General features: G+C 42.1%; 1 non-coding gene across 1 annotated transcript; it reads left to right on the top strand.

The window, feature by feature from the left end:
* Positions 1–2,601: 2,601 nt before the first annotated feature.
* On the top strand, positions 2,602–2,706 carry LOC145347125 (U6 spliceosomal RNA). The gene has a single exon (XR_013887782.1). It is a non-coding gene; the product is annotated as a U6 spliceosomal RNA (small nuclear RNA).
* Positions 2,707–11,251: the final 8,545 nt, after the last annotated feature.

Genomic DNA, 11,251 nt, shown 5'->3' with positions numbered 1-11,251 from the left:
GGAACTGACCTGAGTTTCAGAATGCATTAGTAGATAGCATACACTGCTGCCGCTGTGTGTCGGTGATGGTATGAGTAAATATTTCAGGGGGTAGATGAAATGCCAATGAGGCGGTATGTTTTGTCCTGGATGGTGTTGAGTTTCTTGAGTGCTGTTGGAGCTGCACTCATCCAAGCAAGTGGAGAATATTTCATCACATTGCTAACTTGAGTCTTGTAAATGGTGGGTAGGCTTTGGGGAGTCAAGAGGTGAGTTACTTGCTGATGAATTCCAAGCCTCCGACCTGCTTTTAGAGCTGCAGTGTTTAAGTAGTTAATCCAGTTCAGTTTCTGGATGGTGACAGAGTGTGATTCAGTGATGGTAATGTCATTGAATGTCAAGGAGAGGTGTTTCGATTCTCTCCTGTTGATGATGGTCATTGCCTGGCTCTTGTATGGCACACATGTTACTTGTCACCTATTAGCCCAAGCTAATGTTGTCCAGGTCTTTCTGCATATGGGCATGGACTGCTTCAGTATGTCTAGGATCATGAATGGTATTGAACATTGTGCAATCATCAGCAAACATCCTCACTGCTGATCTTCTAATGGGGGGGTGGTCATTGATGAAGCAGCTGAAGAAAGCCATGGTTCAATCTGCCTCCACAACAATCATGCAGTTTGTTTTATTCAAAGTTAAAACCCTCAATATGGATTTAACTTAATCATTCTGAAAATGTGAAATGCTATCATATTATGACTACAATTCACGTTATGAAGGTGTAGGTGGCATGGCTTGGGTGGCCAGCAGCAGAAACATTGCGCCACAGACAAAGAACAAAGAGCAAAGAAAATTACAGCATAGGAACAGGCCCTTTGGCCCTCCAAGCCTGCACCGACCATGCTACCCAACTGAACTAAAACCCCCTACCATTCTGGAGACCATATCCCTCTATTCATATATTTGTCAAGGTGCCCCTTAAAAGTCACTATTGTATCTACTTCCACTACCTCCCTGGCAGTGAGTTTCAGGCACCCACTACCCTCTGTGTAAAAAAAAACTTGCCTCATACATCGCCTTTAAACCTTGCCCCTCACACCTCAAACCTATGCTTCCTAGTAATTGACTCTTCCACTCTGGAGAAAAAGCTTCTGACTATCCACTTTGACTATGCTCCTCATTATCTTGTGGACTTCTATCAGATCACCCCTCAGCCTCCATCATTCCAGTGAGAACAAACCAAGGTAAGTCAAGCGATGAAGGAGCAGCACTACGAAAGCTTGTGATTCCAAATAAATCTGTTGGACTTGAACCTGTTGTTGTGCCCACACCAGTCCAATATCAGTATCTCCACATCATATGTATGCCATATTTGTGAAACCTACCTTTTCCTGAACTGATGAAAGGGCAGTGCTCCAAAAGCTTGTGATTCCAAATAAATCTGTTGGACTTTAACCTGGTGTTGCGAGACTACTTATTGTGTCCATCCCAGTCCAACGCTGGCATCTCCACATCATGAATCAATTAGAGTTGTTAAGTTTTTGTTCTTTAGTATGAGAAAAGTAATATTTTATTTCAAACAACTCTATTATGCTGCCCATTCTTGGCTGCTGGGTATCAACTCGCCTTTTCACATCTTTGTTGAGAAATGGGAACATTTAACTTGATAGAAATGCAGGGGAAGTCAATAGTGTAGTGGCCATGTCACTGAATCAGTAATCCAGAGGTCCAGACTAATGGCCCTGGAAGTATGAGTTCAAACCCCAGCATGACAACCAGTGGAATTTGAATTCAATTAATAAATCTGGAATTAATGGTGATGATTAAACTATCATCAATTGTTGTAAAGCCCTATCAGTTCATTAACCTACTGTCTTTATCTGGTCTGGCCCAGCCTGCATGTGAGTCTGAAATGGCTTCGCAACAGCACTCAGTTCAAAGATAATTAGGATGGGCAACAATTGACAGTGGCACACTGGTTAGTACTGCTGCCTCACAGCGCCAGGGATCCAGGTTCAATTCTGGCCTCAGGTCACTGTCTGTATGAAGTTTGCACATTCTTTCCATGTCTGTGTGGGTTTTCTCCGAGTGTCTGGTTTCCTCCCAAATGCCAAATATGTGTGGGTTAGGTGATTGGCCATGTTCAATTAGTGTCAGGGGGACTTAGCGTCATAGAGGTTTACAGCATGGAAACAGGCCCTTAGGCCCAATTTGTCCATGCCGCCCTTTTTTTTGAAACCCCTAAGCTAACCCCAATTGTCCGCATTTGGCCCATATCCCTGTATACCCATCTTACCCATGTAACTATCTAAATGCTTTTTAAAAGATAAAATTGTACCCACTTCTACCATTACCTCTGGCAGCTTGTTCCAGACACTCACCATCCTCTGTGTGAAAAAATTGTCCCTTTGGACACTTTTGTATCTCTCTCCTTGGAGGGTATATAAGTGGGGTTAAGGGGGTAGGGCCTGGGTGGGCTTGTTGTCGGTTCAGGCTCGATGGGCCAGATGACCTCCTTCTGCAGCGTAGGGATTCTAAAATTATATGAAATGCTGACTTTTAAGTGATGCTCACATCCCGTGAAAAAATACAGAAAATAATTGAGGAACGTGAACTGGCTAATTGCTTGGTAGCAGCACATACTTTAAAATTGGAACAACACAGAGAAGATTGCCAGGGCCTCTGTGCAAGAATGAGAGATAAATTTATGAAGTATCCCATATTTTACACTTCAACACATTTAGGGGAATAGGTTTAATTCTCACCATGGCAGCTGGTAGAATTTAACGTCAGTTAATGAATTAAATCTGGAATTGAAAGCTAACCTCAGTAATGCTGACCATTAAAACCTATCCACCATCTACAAGGCACAAGTCAGGAGTGTGATGGAATACTCCCCACTTACCTGGATGGGTGGAACTCCAACTACACTCAAGAAGCTTGACACTCAAGCAGCTCTCTTTTGGCACCACATCTACAAACATTCAATCCCTCAACACTAACACTTAGTAGCAGCAGTGTGTACTATCTACAAGATGCACTGTAGCAATTCACCAAAGATCCTTAGACAGCACCTTCCAAACGCATGACCACTTCCATCTAGAAGGACAAGGACAGCAGATAATTCCCCTCCAATCCTGACTTGGAAATATATTGCCATTCCTCCACAGTCGCTGGATCAAAATCCTGGAATTCCCTCCCTGACAGTATTGTGAGTCAACCACAGAACATGGACTGCAGCGATTCAAGAGGGCAGCTCACCAGCATCTTCTCAAGAGCAACTAGTGATGGGCAATAAATGCTGGCCAGCCAACAATGCCCATGTCCCACGAATGAATTTTTAAAAATTAGCATCGATTGGTGTTTAGGGAAAGAAATCTGCTGTCCTTATCTGGTCTGGTTCCCTGTGGGTCTAGATTCAGATCCACAGAAATGTGGTTGACTCTGGAAATGGTTAAGAAAGCCATTCAGTTCAAGGACAATTAGGGAACAAAATGCTGACCTTGCAAATAATACTCACATCCCATAAAATAATAAAAAACTCAGAGCTGCTTTGTTTCAGTGGGACTGCAATATATGGAGGTGAATTAATGGATCAGGTTTATTTTTAACAGTGTTTTTAACAAACTGAACATTGGGTTTGAGGCATGTAGGGCAGCAATGCAAGTGATTGATGCTGCTATGGTGTGACCCACCCCCCCAGAGAGTGCTACGGAAAGGGTTAACAATTATTCAAAATTCACGTAATTAAACTTAAACTAGCCTTCACGTTCAGCTCTGTGGTTGGCATCTCCAAGACCTGACGAATCCTGGGCCTCCCATGCGTATGCACATGTATGGTTGAGATTTTTATGTTGGTAAGGCCCATGAGCGTGACCAACAGGATTTGAAGCTGAAGACTGCACAAAAAGCAAAAACTCAAAAAGGGTGCAAAAGCTCTGGGAAAAGTGAGAGAGATAGGGAGAGTTTAAAAAAAAGGTAAGAGAACAGACAGAAGTTAAAAGCAAAGTTCCCTGTAAGGAAAGACAGATACAATAGGAGGCATGCCTCTAAATTTTTTTCTAGAGATGTGCCATGATATATGCAAAGTTGGGAACCACTGTGCCACGAAAGTGCCAACATTCTCCTCCTCTACAGGTTCATCCATAGACAATCTGTGCTCAGTGCCTTGTCCTGCCTGCAGTCCCAACCCTCGCTATTGCATGCTGATAGTGTCGAGTGTTACACACTATCATTCTGGAGAAACTGATGAGATGCAATATTCTTCCTAAGCTGTGTGGTTGAATGGCCAAACAGTAACTGAATGTTCCAATCCAGGTTGAGCGCAAATCAACCCCTTTAAATTACTGCACACGTGTGACCATGCAAAAATAATTAAAGAGGCCATCCATTTAAATGTTTAGTCAAAAGAGGGGAAGGCTGATGTAATATAGACTGTTCAGATCTCACCAGACATTTGAAGTCCATCATGAAAATGCCAATTGCTTCTTCGATATCATCTTTGTCATCATATCGCTTTTGTTGTACTATTCCCGAGCTTTATCAGTTTATCAGTTCGGTTCCTAATAGGAACATGTGTACGATGGCACAATGGTTAGCACTGCTGCCTCACAGCGCCAAGGACCTGGGTTCAATTCCCAGCTTGGGTCACTGTCTGTGTGGAGTTTGCACATTCTCCCCGTGTCTGCGTGCATTTCCTCCAGGTGCTCCAGTTTCCTCCCATGTTCCACAAATGTGCGGGTTAGAAGGATTGGCCATGCTAAGGTGTCCCTTAGTGTCAGGCAGACTAGCTAGGATAAATGCATGGGATTATGAGGATAGGGCCTGGGTGGGTTTGTGGTTGGTGCAGTCTCGATGGGCCGAATGGCCTCCTTCTGCACAGTAAGATTCTATGATTCAACCCCTCGATCCTGTTCTGGCATTTAGTGGGATCATGGCTGATCTGTGGCTTAACTCCAAATGCCTGCCTTTGGCCCATATCCCTTAATATCTTATCTTAATAAACAAAATCTGTCTCAGATTTAAAATTAGCAACTGATCTAGTATCAACTGCTGTTTGTGGAAGACTTCCAAATGTCTACCACCCTTTGTGAGTAGAAGTGGTTCCAAACATCTCTCTGAATAGTCTGGCCCTAATTCTTCTCACCTCATGGGTATTATCTGCAAAGTTCAAAGTGGGTATGCTTTGTTGTCTAGACGCCATCACATAGGTTTCAATGCTAGAACTCAGGGAGCTTGGGAAAGTGGTGGATGTACTGCCAAATCTGAGGGCACCTTGAAATATCTGTGCAATCCAACGATTTCATATTTAAATTGCTAATTGCTGATCTATCACTCCTGAGAGACTTATGAGTCTGTGTTTAAATACCAAAGGGAGCTAGAGTGCTGTCACACTTACAGTTTCCAGGAACTTAACCTCCTATCTAAACTTCAACCCATGTGTTGCTCCTCACTTCCTCTATGGAGTCTTGTAGCATGCAAAAAAGCCATTCAACCCATCACATCTGTGATATTTGTTTGAAAGGGCTATCAAATGAATTCCACTCCATTGTTATCCATCTTGTCCCAATTATCTGAAATTCTCTACCTGAACCCCTCCTGCCTTTTAACTCTTGCCTTCATCTTCAAAAGCTTCCTCAAAATCAATCCATTTGTCCATGTTTTTGCTTATCTTTTCCAATTCCTCTACTATTACAATGACTGCTCCTTGCCCATTTCTCCCCATAAAGCACCTTTTGGGCATTTATTACAATTGAAGGCAAATTGTTTTGTTGCTGTTATCGGTTTGGGCTCTAGTTCTTTTCCTATTGTGAGCCCAGTCTATTCTTTATTAACCTGAGGTTTCTTGTTTTAGTTGCCAGGCCATGAAGCTTCATTTCTCAATCTACTTTGTGAACATAGGGCAGAGAACGAAAAGAAAAAAATCAGGTCAATGTGATTCGTTCACTAGAACATCAATCATTCATTTGTCCAGTGATTATTGAGTTCTATAGTGCGTAATACTGCACAGCCTTGGAAAGAAATACAATAATATATTGCTTCATTTTTGGGAAATTGGCTCACACTTACATTTTTCATGAACGAATTAGGCTTAAACTAAACAGAAATGTTAAAATTGTATCTAAAAAGCCTTCATAGAAAATGCAAGGTATGTCTGCTATGTGTAGATTGTGCGCTGATGATAGAGAACTCAATAATCATTGGCCAAAAATAAGTTAGTCGGCAGAGACTCAGCGTGTTCTGCTGGTGCATCTCTTATGACCTTCTGACAGGTACCAGAGGTAATGTTGTATCATGGTATTGATTTTATAGTTGTTCAATTCCACCAATTAACTCTAGGACTGGACAAGATGGCAGTTGCAACTGTGACTGCTTCTATTGTAGATCCTTGTGGTATGGGCTAGGTTAGCTGTTTCACCCACTGAGCCAGAAGTGCTCCTTCATGGCTGCCAAGCACAGCTATTTTGGCAACTTTGATTAAATAATAAACTGACATTGTTTTGAAGTTTTGTGCATTTGTCTGAAGAGACATTACAAAAGTGCATTCCATTATGAAATAGAATTTGCATTCTTCTATTTTGAATTTCATTGTACAAAGAGAAACTGTAACTCTAGCATCATGTGTTTAGGAAATGGAAATGAATCCAATATGTTTTTCAGCCCCTACCTAAATCAATCAGAAAAGTGCGGATTTTTGTTACAACTGATGGGTGTCACATTTATTTTGAAAATGTCGACACAGAGGTGCTTGTAAATGATTTCACAGTAACAGGTAAAATGATTGTGAACTGTACGTTGTATAAACAGACAAGACAGCTACAAGATAAGTGACCACAGTTTGAATACTGTTTACTTCATAGCATTACTGCAGAAATGCCAAAGTTACTCCCTTTCAATGCTGATATAATTTCATGTAAAATCACCTTTAAAAGAAAACAATTTCAGTGTGCGTATCTGCAGTGGTTTACGGTGTTGGTGAACGTAGAATGATATAATGTGCCAATTTTAGCAACAACTAAATTCAAAACGCATGAAGTAAAAACACATTTCACCCTCCTAAACTTCCCTTTCCTCTAATCATGGTTCCAGGTGGCCCCTATAGTGAAAAATACTCCTTTCGTAAGTCAGTCAGTCCATCATCTTCTCACCACACAATGCAAAGAAAAAGGCTGCAATCTGATTTTGCTTTAATAAATTCAACTTATGAACATTTACTAAACCAACTGATTCGTTCCAAAGTAGTCTTAATGAAGCATCTCTTAAGGTAGTTCGGCTTTCCCTCAACAAAGCAGATTGTGTTCAGCTTTTCTTCATTTCCTTCATTCTTGGAATATGGGCATCGCTGGCAGGGTTGGTATTTATTGCCCTTCCCAGGTCCTTTATCATTTAATCCTGCCAAACTCTTTCTAGGTTTCATCCCAGGACCCAACTGTGAGTATAATTGAATCTCTATTGCTAGGTAAAATGAGTAAACAGTGAGAAATACGTTGCTTAATCAAGGAAAGCCAGTATGAGCTGACTTAGAATGTTTCTGGACAAACATTTATGATTTTTTTCAGAAGAAGTGACTGAGTCGAAAGATTCAGGAAATTCAGTAGATGTATTGAATTTGCAGGAGGAATTCAATTTGATGTCTTATTACTTACTAACAAAAGACTTGTTAGTTAAATCCAGGCATACTTCAAGGAAGAGATGAAACATAGCAGTATCTGTGAAGGTTGGCTGACGGACAGGAAGCAAAGTGTTAGGATGAATCAGCGTTGCTTAGATTGGAGAAGAGTTGGCAGTCATATATCCCAGGAGTCATTGCTGGGTTTAATTTTATTCTGTGTACATACAGACGATTTCCCCCACTCCCTTCCAACCTCACTTTCTTCTGCATCCGCTTCTGGAAAACTCTTGCTCCCAAGTCATTTACAACTGAACTTCCAAGCTGTCAGCTGCCTAAGCTTTGACCCGCCATTCACCACAAAACTTCTCCAGCTGTTGATCTGCTCAATTGTTTCTTCACCTCTCTGTCTTTTATGCCCAAGCTTGCTGCAGTTAAATCTTGGAGGGGCCCCAATTTCACTCCCTCACGACCAGCAGACAGTGAGTTGAGCATACCGAACACACAACAAGTTTAATGATCCATTACCAGATCTAGCTGAACCACATCTAGTGCTAATGGGCCTCAGTCTCCTTTACAAAAATCCGTCCACTGCAGCATGATCAGCTGGAGTGCAAGCATTGCCTCCATCTTCTTTTATGACCTATTTGGGCTATCGGGTGGATGGTAAGGACCTTCATCCGGTGAAAGACAAGGTGAGGGCCATTGAGGTGGCACCAATTCTGAGAAACCCATGAAATTGAATTCCTTCTTGAGGTCAGTGAATTATTATGTGAAGTTTATTACTAATTTAGCTTCTGGCCTCAGTAAGATTATCACAAAGGATAGGAGTGTACACGAATTTAAAAAACACTGATGGGTAAAGGTGACTGAGAGAGGCCTAAATGTTCAAATTTATATTTCATTGGAAGTGTGAGATTTGCTAGATGTTTTCATAAAATACACAGGCAAAAGTGCACAAGTCACAATGAATGGATGCAAAAATATTATTTAGGCCACAGAGCATTTTAGAACAAAGAATAAAGAACAGTACAGCAGGGGAATTGGCCCTCCAAACCTCCACTGATCACATTGTCCTAGCTAGACCAACTACTCATATCCCTCTATTCCCCGTCTGTTCATGTGTCTATCCAGACAAGTCTCAAGTGTCGCTAATGTATTTGCCTCAACTATCTCACTTGGCAGTGAATTCTAGGCCCCCACCATCCTCTGGGTAAAGAACCTCCCTACATTATAGAAAGGATGGAAATCCCCCATTTTCAGGCTAAGTGCCCATGCCAGCAAGAAAATGGGAGTATTTCCTGTTTGCAGTGTCTGTCAGGTGGGATTCATATATTCCGAGCGACTCACTAGAGAGACTGACCGTAACAAGGGTGCCATGATCTCAGCGCTCGGACAGGCCCCACTCCCTTGAAAAATAAAATGGTGATCTCCCTCCACTGACCAAACCAGAACCACCAACCTATCACTACAGAGGGCTTCCTCCCCTCGTCTCACAAATACCAGATCACTGTTCATGCAGGCATGAAGGTGACCTGAAACCCCACTCATTCCCCTTCCCCACTCAATCTCCACTCAGAGCTCACATCAGGTCCTGTGCCTTGGCAGTGCCAATGGTTCTGACCCTCGCACTCTGGCACTGGAAACCTGGCCTGTCACTTTTGGCCCCAAGGGTAGTCAAGGGGATAACTCCAGTGGGCTTTGCCCCTCTACATTGCGGGGCTGCAGATGGAGGGTTCCCCAATGATCCTGGAAGTTGGGTGGCTTTGAGCTGGGCAGTTTCCCTACTACTGATTGAAGGCTAATCGGTCTGTAATTCTCTGTTTTGTCCCTCCCTTCTTTCTTAAATTGTGGGGTTACATTTGCCACTCTCCAATCTGTTGGTATTGTTGTAGAATCTATAACATTTTGGAAGCTGACAACCAATGCATCCACTATTTCTATGGCCACCTTCTTTAGTATCCTGGACATAGACTATCAGGCCATGGGGATTTATTGGCTTCTCTGTCCTCTAATTTTGTCAGAATTTTTTTTTAACTAATCTTAATTTCCTTTGATTCCACCTTTTCACTCGACCCTTGGTTCTTTAACATTTGTGGGAAGGTATTTGTGTCTTTTCTATGAAAACAGAACTGAAGCAGTTGTTTAATTTCTCTGCCATTTCCTTGGTGTCTATTATAAATTCTCACATTTGAGAATTGTTACAATTAATGTAAAGATAAGCTCAGCAACTACAGGCCAGTCAGCCTAACCTCGGTGGTAGGGAAATGTCTAGAAATTAGGACAAAGTTAATAGCCACGTGGGCAAATTTAGGTTAATTAAGGAAAGCAGCATGGATTTCTTAAGGAATAATCAAGTTTAACTAACTTGCTGGGGCTTTTTGAAGCGATGACAGTGAGGGTTGATGAAGGTAATGCTGTTGATGTGGTGTATATGGATTTCCAAAAGGCATTTGATACAGTGCCAACAGTCTCGTGAGAATAGTTGGCCAGAATTGTTCAGCTGTTCATGTCAGTGGGCTTCTTCGGTCGCTGGCAGTTCACCCCCGCTTGTGGGTCTCCCGCCAGTGTGGGTTAATGTCAGTGGACACTCCCATTGATAGTGACAGAATCAGAGAATCCTGCTGCTAGCAAGCAATGTGCCACTTCCTGCCAGCCGGAAACGGCTGGGAGGCCAGAGAATCACACCTGTGTATCTTAGGAATGGAAAGGAAAGTAGCAACCTGAACACCAAATTGTTTGAGTGACAGGAAACAGAGGGTGATGCTGAATGGATGTTTTACAGGCTGGAGGGAGGTTTATAGTGGGGTTTCCAAGGGCTCAGTGTTGGGTTTCTTGCTTTACTTGGCTTGATATCAGGCACAATTTCAAAATTTGCGGATGATACAAAACTTGGAAGCATTGTGAACTGTGAGGAGGATAGTATAGAACTTCAAAATGACATGGATAATTTGGTGGAGTAGGCAGACAGATGACAGATGAGATTAAATGTGAAGAAGTATGAAATGCTTCATTTTGGTACAAAGATCATGGAGAGACAGTATAAAATAAAGAGTACAATTGTGAAGGGGGTCCAGGAGCAGAGAGACCTGGATGTATATGTGCAAAATTCATTGAAGTTGGCAGGACAAGTTGAGAGCAGGGTTGATAAAACACGCAGTCTCTTAGACTTTACAAATGGGGGTGAAGAGCGCAAGAGAAAAGACGCAATGTTTATTTGTATAAGACATGAGTTTGGCCTCAGCTAAAGTATTATGTGCGGTTCTGGGCATGGCACTGCAGTAAAGATATGAAGGCATTGGAGAGGATGCAGAAAAGATTCATTAGAGATGAAGAACTTCAGTTATGAAGATAGATTGGATAAACTGGGACTGTTTTACTTGGAGAAAAGGAGATTTGGTAGAGATGTTCAAACTCATGTGGAGTCTGGACAGGGCAATTAGGGTGAAACTATTCCCACTCATGAAATGAACGAGAGGGCACAGTTTTAAGATAATTTGCAAAAGAAGCAGGAGCAATATGAGAAATTTGTTTTCATGCAGCAAGTGGCTGAGGTCTGGAGTGCAGTGCCTGACAGTGTGGGTGAAGGCAAATTCAACTGAGGCATTCAAAAGGGAATTAAATTGCTATTTAAACAGCAACAATGTGCAGGGCTATGAAAAT

Source organism: Carcharhinus amblyrhynchos, chromosome 8 (genome assembly GCF_965287045.1).
Source record: "Carcharhinus amblyrhynchos chromosome 8, sCarAmb.v2.hapA, whole genome shotgun sequence".
Classification (NCBI taxonomy): domain Eukaryota; kingdom Metazoa; phylum Chordata; class Chondrichthyes; order Carcharhiniformes; family Carcharhinidae; genus Carcharhinus; species Carcharhinus amblyrhynchos.
This window is presented reverse-complemented; position numbering and strand designations above follow the sequence as displayed.